Source organism: Gavialis gangeticus, unplaced genomic scaffold (genome assembly GCF_001723915.1).
Source record: "Gavialis gangeticus isolate Ggan-Ray unplaced genomic scaffold, GavGan_comp1, whole genome shotgun sequence".
Lineage (NCBI taxonomy): Eukaryota > Metazoa > Chordata > Crocodylia > Gavialidae > Gavialis > Gavialis gangeticus.
Window position 1 is genome coordinate 35708306 of NW_017729034.1, and position 11821 is coordinate 35720126.

The window sequence follows — 11821 nt, forward strand, 5'->3', positions numbered from 1 at the left end:
AGGTAGGCATCAAGCCTCCCCTTAAAGACCCCCAGGTTAGGAGCCAGCACCACTTCCCTTGGAAGCTGGTTCCAGATCCTAGCCGCCCTAACTGTGAAGTAGTTCTTACGGATGTCTAATCTAAGGATAATGTAATACTTAAAATAGCTCTAAAAGAGTTGGCTGAGGAGATTTAAGACCTACTGACAATTATTAATAAGTATTCTGAAATTCAAGAAGACAAGGAGGAGTGTGAATGTGCCAGTATTCAAAGGGGGCAAGCAAGTTAACATGAATAACTAGAAACTAACCTGATATCAATGCTGGGCAAGATAATAGAAAAAAGTGTTATGGGATTCAGTCAATCAAGAATTAAAGAATGAGAATATAATCCATGCCAATCAACATGGCATTAATAGAAAACAGATTTCTTGCTAAACAAATCTGATGTTGTCTTTCTATTTTATATATATATATATTTTACAAGGTAACTGTGTTAATTTTTCACTTGGTACCATGTAACATTCTGATTGAAAATTAACCTTTTATGATATCCATAAAACACCTTAAATGGATTAAACCTCGCAAACTCTTAGATTTCAAAAAAGTACTTGTCAATGGGGTCCTTATCAAATGAGATAAGTATTGGATAGGCAGAATGCTATGCAATAATTTATTCATAAACTGGAAAACATTAACACTTAGCAAACCATGCCTATTTGAATAAAATGTCTTATAATACAGGCAACTGCAAATTCATCTCAGAATACACAATCAAAAAACACTGCAGGTTGTACTAACAATATGGGGAACTGTATTCTGGAAAGCAATGACTGAATAGCATTTAGAGTCATAATAGACAAGCACAACCCAACATAAGTTCCCAGTGTGATGATGTGACAAAAAAATACTTATTGGAATCTCTGGGTTTATAAACAGGAGGATAGTGGTTGCGGTAAACCTGGTTAGAATTTTCTGCTGAAACTCTGTACTATCAGAACATGCTAGCCAACAGAGGCTAAAGCATGCCTTTCAAAGCATCTAGTGAAGGGGCAGGCAAACCCCAACCTGTGTGCCAGAGTGTGGCATACAAAGGCATTTTGCTTGGCGCACGCACCTTAGAGTGGACATGGGCCAGGGCTGCACTGCAACGACAAGGATCAGGCTCCTCGTGGCTCCCCCACCATCTGCCCCTGCCATATCAACATCTTACAAGTTGAGATTGCAGGTGTTTTTGTCACTCTGCCCAAAAACATTGCTGACCCCTGAGCCAGTGTTTAATAAACTTCCACTGAATCCAAGCTAGGGTTGTGAGAGAATTCTGTTTGGATTCTTGGTTGGTCTACTATTACAGTCACACTTAAAGAACTCAATCTGTTTAGCTCATCAAAAAGATGATGAGAAATATCTTTCTTATAATATGTAAATACTTTCACAGGGAGAGGAGGGAATACTGTATACTGAAGGACTCTAGTAGAGAACGGCATAGCAAGATCAGCTATCGGGACATTTAAGCCAGATGAATTCAAATTAGAAATACAGAACAATTTTTTAACAGCAAAGGTGACTAGTGGCTTAAACAAATTTTCACAGGAAGTGGTGCTTTTCTGAAAGCTATTCTTTAGCCAAAAACAAGTTATTTAACTTTATAAAGTGAAGACCAGATGAAATTCTATTGTCTATGTTATCATTTCTGTACCCTGGGTGGCAGCAGCAGCTGTGGCACCAGCACTGCTTGGGTCAGCAGCAGCAACAACTACCATCTAGTACACCCTCTAAATCAGAATGCAGGGCTGGTGCCTCATGCATCCACCCCTCATTATGCTACTGTGTTGGACAGGAGGACAGACTGGAAGATCTGTTGTCACCTTCTGACCTTAATATTTGTGAATCTGTGGGCACATCTACATGAGATGCATTAATACAACTTAGCCTAAGTTACTGCATAGTATGGGCATGCGTCTACACATGCATACCCTTACTGCACAGTAACTTAGTCTAATCATGCCTCAACTTGATACTTGGAAATGCATGTATAAAATTTAGTCTCAATTAGTTTAATGTGCAGTAATGCACATGTAGATGTGACCTGGCACTAACTTTAGTGCCGGGTCTGCCTAGCCACTAGGAGTTCAGTCTGAGTGCAGCCTTAGGGCTGCTGGCTGGCCACCTCTCCTGTTCCACAGCTGCGCTACTCTCTGGCAGTCCCTAGCTGTAGGGTACAAAAGCTTGTAGCCACTTTGTGCCTTGGGGCACACACACCAGGGAGCCTGTTCTTTGTCCAGAAGCCCAGCAGGCCTCATGTGCCTCCCCTGGACAGGCCACAGGTTGCTCTGCCTGGCCTGTTCCCTCTGCAGAACTGCTGCTTGGCCACAGGTGAGTGTTACAAAGGGCTGCAGCTTGCTGCACCCCTTGCCCAGCCCTGAGATCCCCCCAGGGCTGCTGGCTGGCTGTCTCTGGCAGCAAGGGCAGCACCTGGTCCTTGCTGCTGCTCACCCCCAGCAGTGTCTGTTTTCAGGTTCTGTGGTGAAGTACCTCCACCATGTGGCTCTCAGTCCCTGGCCATGTCCATCTTCTGAATGCTCCTGAGCTCTGTCCAGGGTTGGCCACACAAATACAGCTGCACAGGGGCCAGGAGAGCCAGTGTGAGATGAGAATGTCATTGTCATCATCCTCCACATCGAGCCCCAGCCTCACCCACACATGTACAACTGTGCCAACCACCCAGGCCCCCAGCTGGTCCCAGGTAGAGGGTAGTGACCTCATGGCACTCTGAGGCCATGTCGACATGCAGAAACAGTTCACATGGGGCAGGCGCTCAAATACCCACATTTACGAGGCCCTGTCAGGTGGCATGCATGAGCGAGGGCACTCCTGGTCAGCACCGCAGTACCGCATTAAAGTTAAGGCCTTGTGGGCACAGTGGCTGGCCGTGACCAACTACAATCATCAGTCCAATTGTGCCCATAAGACCATGGCCTTTATGCAGGAGCTGACCTGTATTTTGGTGCCCCAGGACCCCAGCCACACCTCTGCAATTGTCACCAGCAGGGGTGGCCTGGCCAAGCTCTTGCCCTGCCCTCATCCCTCTGGTGACGTGTCACTGGAGGAGGGGCCCTTGAACCTTCAGCACCCTGCCCTGTCCTCCTCCCTGGCTACTGCATTGACTGGCAGCTTGGGGAGCCCTGACCAGAGTCTGCTTCAGCCCAGCCCCAGACCCCACCACAAAAGCCAACCGGCCATGATACTGCCAGCTGCCAGCCTTGCCAGCCCCTCCTCAGGAGCGGGGGGGTGGGGTCATGGTCAGGTGCTTGCCCACCACACACTGCGGGTCATGGATACTGGGTGCAACTGGATGCTGTTGCCGATGGGGAGGCGTTCCCCATTCCAGCTTGCCTGCCCTGTCACCCACACACCACCTACCCCCTGCCCACCCTCAGCACCACTCTCAGGACATGCACATATTCAAACTCAAAGCAAAATAAAAATTATTTAAAGTTTCTGGTGAACCAGAAGCTCCATAGACCCTGCAGTTGCTCAGTGAAATTAATGTTCCTGTCAGTTTCATTGGTAACAGCAGCAGTGAAATTTACAAGAATGTAACTTTTATTGAGCAACTGCAGGGAATCTCAGGGCCTTTAGTCTAGGGCACACCCACTGGGTTGGTCTGGTTTAGGACTAGGCACTCTGCAATTTCCAGTGTCCTTAAATTCTGCTTAAGTCCCACTTTAGGTACTTTGAGGCCCTGTTTATACACAGTAAACTTCCCACGCTGGGCAGCAGCACCCCAAAGCCTACTGAATTGCTCTGGAGGAAAGTGCCATGGAGGCAGTACAGATATGCCCTTAACTGCTAAATCTTAATCATACATGTAGGAGATAAGCACTGGGCACCTCAGACAGAGCCAAATCCAGGCATGCACATATGTAATGAGTCAGGTACTAGAGGACTTTCAAGACAAAGAAGGAGGCACCTGGTGAGTTGGCACCAGTGCTGGCCCCAGCCTCCAGCTCTCCCTGGCTGAAAAGCGGTGAGGAGCTGGGCAAGGGCAGTTTGCCCTTTGTCCTGCAATGAAGAGCACGTACAGGGGCATGTGCTGTAGCAATTTGTGCCACTGTAAGCACATGCCCCTGCATGTCTGCATGCAGCCCCAGAGTTAAATAAACCCTTAACTGGAAAGATATGTTTTCAATAGTGCCCCAAAGACCAGTAAACTCAGGCTCCAGAGAACCACTAATAAAGTAAATATAAATGCAAAAATGGGTGGATTTCAATGTTTGGCATGGAGTAGACAGTTCAATACAACTGTAATTTTAAATAAAGTTTTATTTATGGTTTTCAAGTAAGTTACAATAACAAAGCTAGTCATGATAAAAATAAAGAAAACTCTTATAGTAGAACAAAGGGATGAAGAGGTGTGCCTTGGAAGAGATTTTGATGTATTTACTTGAAAAGTGAATTTCATTGTCAAAATTCCTCACTGAAAATTCTCTGCTTCTCAAAATCTCCGCTTGCAAAATTCTCTGCTTGCAAAATCAGTGCAATGGAAATATTTAATTGATTTTACAGCACATAGTGTCAGATTTGTGAGGATACACTTTATATTATGAAAGACTGCATTCCAATTGCATTTTTACTGAGAATCTGAGCAAAGGCTACGTCAAATTGCCCAAATTTTATATTGAAAGCTTTTCCTCACCCTGCTTATGTATCATAGTCATGGTAACTCTCAATGCTACAGCATCTTGTACCTCTCAAATGCTTTTCATTTTGAGGGCTATTTATTCATTTTAATCCTAAAGTTACCTATTTTTCATGCAAATCTGGTGTTCTGTGGCATTTACTGTTGTGCCCTCATTTCATGTGTTTGTCATGCATTATATCCTACATTTGTGCTTTAGCATACCGAGAAGTATGGTTTGTGTTTCCCCTGAAGCACTATATACTGTTGATACAAAACCTCCAGCCGTAAACAGGTTTCATCAGGTAAGCAATCTAAATCCCCCCAAAGTGGGTGGGAGGTGAAGCCTGTCACCAAGATAAGCACAAGTGAGCAAGAGGAGTAGATTAGATAGGGATAATAATTCTTCTCTCCCTCGCAAAGGTATTGTGAGACTTAATTCATTAGTATTCACAAAGTGCTTTGAAATCTTTTGATGGGAGATGCTGTTGGAATGGAAAATATTATTATTACTACATGAGAAACTTGGTAACAAAATCAGTAAGGAGCATATCCAAGTTACTGCTTCGGTAGCTTATATTGAAAAAAATATTTTTATCTTGCATTTCATATTTTTTTCAAGTATTCCCTATTTATTCTTCAGTTTTTTAAAAGCAAAATTGTATTCCTATGTGATCAGAAGTGTGGGCCAGCCAACTATTTAAATGCTCATATCTAGTGTGGCTGGTAGGAAATTAAGCTTGCGCATAACACTAACATTTATACTGCTTACAATATCATATCATCTAAGAATCTGAATTTTTTTAATAAACCAGCATGCAACTGTATGTGTAAAATGGGCCTGCAGTTACATGACTAATTTCCACTTACATGTACAATGATAAATTTGTAAATCAGGTAATAATCTGCTAAAGAACAGAACTATCCATTTGCACATGTAGCTACCCAGCTAGGCTGCATCCACGTGAGCATGGACGTTTGTCCAGAAACAAGAAGCAGCGGCACACCTTTTGTCACTGCTACATATCCCTGGGGAATGCCTGTGCCACATGCCCTGTGGCACATGACATGTTACTGTGTGTGTGGTAGGGTAGGCTGATGCCAGCACTGGGCTGGCCCCAGCAGCTTTACCTGGGGCCTCCTGAGACTGCAGCAGCGGTGATCCTTCCACTCAGAACCTGGCCAGCAGTTTGAGCGTACCTCCCACTGGCCAGGATCCAGTTTTGGGCAATGTACACTGCCCCTGTGTGCACTGCTCTGCTTTTTCATTTGCATGGGGTTTTTTGAACCTGGGAGATCCTGGGGTCAAAAAAACCCTCACGCTGCTACCTTGCATGGAGAACAGCTGAATGTGCAGTATGTGGTCCCACAGACGTGTCTGTGGTACCAGATTGTGCATGGCCACGTTTGTCTGGGTGCGTACCTAGTGTCCAAGTCATCACGCTTGTGTATGCACATACAGCATACTACTGTGACCTTAACCACTTAATAGTTTAGACCCTAAAACTGTAGAGGGACTAGGAAGCTGTAGCCATTGCCTATCTTACTGGCACATACCCATTCTATCACAAAACCTAACGATCAGATCTTAGACTTTGAAACAGGGGTTGCAGATGGTGCAGTGCATCATCCCACATAACACACCATATTCTTCACCAGGTAAAAAGAACCTTTACTAATATGAAAGGGGCCTAGCACTATATTAGTCAGCTTAAGATCAAAGAAATGTAACTTTATTGGAATGAGCTAAAAACAGTCTGCACGGCTGTGAAATAGGATTTACATTACCAGAAGCAGCTCACAGACAGCAGAATTGCAGAAGAAAACCTAGCTTGATTAGTGGAACATCAAGACAATTAAAAAGGAGACAGGGTAATTAATACCTGTGGCAGGCACAACTGGTGAACTCAGGCTGTTGGGCCAGGTGGAGAAGCACACAGGAGTGAGGGGTGGGGGGGTGTTGCATCCTCCCTGCTTCCACCCAGAGTCCCAAGGTGGCTCCCCGCCTCCACTCCCAGCCAGCTGCAACCCCCTCCTACCGCTCTGCCTGCCCCACCACTCTGAGTTCGCCAGCTGCGCCTGACCTGTGGAATGAAGAATTTAGAAGGAATCAAGAAGATGTTAATGAGCCATGAATTTGATAGAGACTCTCATTGCTGCCTAGACAGAAATGCTGCTGCCACTGCCAGGCAGTTGGTTTTAAATATTGGATGGAGCAAGTATCAAAGGTTGGGGGGAGGGAGGAGCACGAGAGAGGTGCAGCTGCACCAGTGTGCCCCCACCCAGGATCTGCACTGCTTATGCGAATACCCAGAATCCAGACATATTTGTCTAAATCTGAATCTTGAGTCTTTCTATTGGTTGTGCTTGTTGCAGCCTTTTAAGTACAAAACAAATTATTTTATGTTGCCAAATAAAGACAATTTGCTGTCATTTTGCAGGGAAAAAGATGTTTTTAAAGACAAATAGGCATATTTTAAATTGGTAAATCAGACAAGCAAGTATATTAATCTTTATTATGGAAATCCCACCTAATGGGAAAACAGGCAGCTTAGACAATTTATCTAAATTTCCTTCTGTAGCGTTCCATAGTGATGAGATATTTAACTTGAATATACTTTTAGTTTAACAGGGATCATTTTTCCCAGATACTTTATGTGCTGTATATCAACATAGATGGGAAAAGAGGCATTCAAACCATGAAAATCAAGACAGGTCAAGAACTGAGGTAAAACAAGTTCAGGTGAGAGAACAAACCTGCTGGACACAACCTAAAATTAATCATTGTTAGTGAGACATGACTAAAGTTACTAATATGGTAATATGTCCATTTAAGATTATGAATCCAAGAAGATACCATCAAAAAGTGGTAGGCCAGTCATTTCCTTTCCTAGGACATGGTGATGAACTCTCTAATCAGAATATTAATAAACTAAAAGAACTAATTTTGTGCAGAACTGTTTGCCAGTGTGAGTAAATGCTTACAGTCTAGTGCCTACTAAAATATGCCTTACTTCTTTTGAAAATCAGCTATATGATGGTTAAATGATTATGATAATCAGTGGTAGCATATTTTCTCTCTGACCCCTTTTATCAAGTGACTACTGAATTGCCCATCAAGAATGATGGGGAGGTGGGGGAGGGAAAGCTTGTTAATCCTAACCTTAACCCCCCCAATCCCCATGTTGCCACTGCCTCCCAGGAGCAGAGGAGGTGGGGAAGCTTGCCCTGCCATCCCCTCCATCCCCCTCTGCCAGCACCCCGTGCCTCTGCCAGCTTCAAGGAGCAGGGCTGGCGGGGGCTGCAAGGTCAGCACCACTGACCTCACCCCGCCACTCTATCCCCTTCATCCCTGATGTCATGGAGGTGCACCACTGCCTCCTGTCCGTAATGCTCTTGGAGCACTCTGATTGGTTGTTTCAGTAACAACCAGAAATCAACACTCAGAGTGCTCCAAAAGTGTTACAGACAGGCAGATGCACTAAGCCCTTTATTATATTAGAATAAGGAAAGGTTGTCAAATGGATTCCAAACGGAGACTATATACATGAGTTTATCCTTCTAGTAAAACTCTCTACATATTATATATACACATACACACACACATATATATATACATAAAATTTAAACAAGCAAACAGACATGGACATTAGATACAAACCTCTTTGTTTCTGAGAGAAACATATTATCAAATTTCTCTAAAATATACCCTCTATACCAGAGAAAGTTCTGCTTGATCAGGAATTGTGATAAGAAACAGGTTTGTTTCCTCGAACAATTCTCTATAGGTTGGCTCTATTCTTACTATCAGTATTCAAAAGGGGTGCTGGTTGTTAAAGCAATCACTACCTGAGACATTGCTTTTTAGGAATTAGAACTATTTTAGTTTTCTTTATTAAAGCTGGGGAGGCTTTTTGTTTCTAGGAGTCACAATGCATTTTGAATCATTTTCATGATGGTTTGGCATTGATTTAAAAAAGAAATATCAAGCCTTAGTGACTTGCCCCCATTCAGGAGGCCAATCAATTTCCTCAAGTGATGTGGTTTGTCAAAAACTGCTGGGGCAAAGTTAATTTCTGATCTTCCTTCCTTTTTCATGTCCTTATGACAAGGTATTTAGCAGAATTCACAGATGCGTTGAAAGCTGACAGAGCCATGCTGTAAACACTTTTATTATGGCTTCAAACTTGTGATCTCTGGGCTGTCAACCCTGCACCTTAGTGTCACCACCACCCCAGCCCACATTTCTGATTGGCTGGGGACAGAAATTACACAAACTGGCATAAGTGATCAGAAACTGGTTCAAATCTGAAAAACAACAGAAGTTCAGTAAACCACTTGCAAAATGGCCAAAACTGGTTTAAGATGAACCTGATAGATGTAGTATCAGACTTAACTGATTTTAAGTTAAATCAGTTTACTGAAATTCTGTCCCAGATCCCCTTCAGATTCAAGTTAACTCACAGCCCCCCAGTATCCCAGGATTCTTTGCACCTTCCCCACAACCCCCCCACCCCACCCCTTGCAGGGTGCCTGGGCTAGCCTTGATGCAAGTTGTTTGCTCTAGCTGAGCAGGAAGGCATGTTCTAGCACCGCCCCCCCACCGACTCCTGGCCTGACCTGAGCCACTGCAGGCATGTGGATGCATTTCTGGAATCAAAAGTGAATGTCTGTTCATTTTCTTAACTGTTCAACCTCCACAGCTTAGACTAACCAGTGAAGATCGAATCCATTCAACCTTGGGCTTTCTGACTGTCTGAACTTAGCTATTGTGTTCATACCAGTCATTAATTAAGCTACTTATAATAACCAAGTACTTCTGCTTTGCACATTTGCCCACCTCAGAGTGTTACCCCTCCTTATATGAAGTAAAGTAGAGATGTTCTTAAGGGGACTACTGAGTTATTAGAAGCACTTTATATTTAGTTATTATTTCCCTCCTGGTGATTTAATACCCAGCATAGCTGTTTATGAGAACCTGTTTCTTAACAGATTGGCTAGGACTCCACACAGCTTGTGTACACTTTGTAAAAACTGTATTTGATAAGTCATATTATGAAGTGATTTCATTTTGAAAAAAAATCTAGTACAGTTTTGGCTTACATTAAATCTTATAACGTCATGTACTAATGAAGCTCAGTTCAAGGGCATCTGATTATTTTTTTCCAAGGACATGCACTCCCTTTTCTACCATTGCTTTGTTTTTTCTTCATGTTTTGTTTTTGAGTGCCGTACAATATTTCTTGGCTTCTGACAATCTCTTTCAGTGCTTCAAACAAAAATAATTTACCAACTTTGGGGTAGGCTTTCAATGTTTATGAAATAACTAGAAATGCCCGCCACATTCTGCAAGCTGGTGAGCAAACTGAGTGGTACTGTACATCCTTTGTTCAAATTGGCTTCAGTAAACTTTGGAGGCATTCAACCCATCTCAGGAATGTTTACTTTCTTTCATTATTTAGATGTGCATACTCAATCAGACATCCAGATCTAGCTAATGAAATTGAATTGGAACTACTGGATTCCCAGAAGTTTTGCACTTCAGGTTACTTATCTTCCAAATATAGACTTGGGTCTCTTAAAAATCTGGTCAAAGAAACTGAGCTAGAAAGGCAGAAGTGACTTGCCTGAGGTCACATAATTGGGCAGTGGTAGAGTTAGAGAACACAATATGTACCTCCCAGTCTCGGGATATGGGCTGAGGAGAGAGAGGAGAATCGAGGTAGTCAACCAAAGACTGTGGCACTGGTGTCATTGGGAAGGCTTTGGCTTCCATGACCACAGCCCACTCTTTGGCAAGAGAAGCAGCTGGAAAGAGATGGCCTCCACCTCTCTCCCCTGGGGAGGAGGCTCTTCTCAGCCAGACTGGCTGACCTGCTCCACCAGGCTTTAAACTAAGCCTGCTGGGGGACAGGAGAACTACCGCCACTGCTGGCCTGATGAGCAACTCTTGCAAAGCCAGCGGGCAAAGGCACTTAAGGAAGCCCACCCCTGCCCCAGCCCTGGTACAATCTGTGGGCAAGGCAAGAGCACCCAAGGGGACACTTGCCTGCCTGTACACAAATGCCAGGAACTTGGGGAATAAGCAGGAGGAGCTCATCCTCCTGCTTAATGAAAAAAATTACAATGTCATGGGGATAATGGAGACCTGGTGGGACTCCACCCATGACTGAACCACGGGTACAGATGTAAAGGAAGGATCAAGTAGATAAAAGGGGCGGGGTTGTAGCTCTCTATGTTAAGGAAAGCTATGCATCCTTGCAAGCTGATGTTGGTGACCAGGGTGGACAACTGGAGACCCTCTGGGTCAAAATCCGTGGGGAACACGGCACAGGGGACACAATGGTGGGAGTCTACTACAGACCTCCCACCCAGAGTCAAGAGGTTGACCACGAGTTCGCCCAGGAACTGGCTGAGGCCACATGCTCCAGGACCATGGTTGTCATGGGTGACTTCAATTACCTGGAAATCACGTGGGAGGATCACTCAGCAAAACCCAAGGGGTCGCAAAGCTTCCTCTCGTGCATGGATGACCTCTACCTGACTCAAGAAGTCTACAGACCAATGAGAGGTGAAGCGCTGCTCAACCTGGCACTGGTTACTGGGGATGACCTAATTGGCGACCTAGCTGGGTGAGAGTGACCATGAGCTAATCACTTTCACCATCCGCCGTAAAGCTGGCAAGTCAGTCAGCAACACAGAAGTCCTTGACTTCGGGAAAGCCGACTTTGACAAGCTCAGGAGGCTTGTCAGTGAGACCCTAAGGGACCACGACCCCAGGGGGAGGGGAGTTCAGGAAGAGTGGTTGCTCCTCAAGGGAGCAATCCTCAATGCACAAGCTAATTCAATTCCATCTCAGAGGAAAGGCAGCAAGGGGGCACAACAGCCCCCCTGGCTCTCCAGAGATCTAGCAGACCACCTGAGGCTAAAAAGAAAGGCCTACAAAGGATGGAGGATGGGATTCACCTTCAAGGAGGAATATTCTGCACTGGTCCGGTCCTGCAGGGAGCAAACCAGGAAAGCCAAGGCTGCAACTGAACTCCAACTAGCTTCAAGCATCAAGGACAATAAAAAGTCCTTTTTCAGATATGTGGGGAACCAGAGGAAAAGCAAGGGCAACATTGGACCCCTGCTGAAGCAGATGGGGCAACTGACAACTGA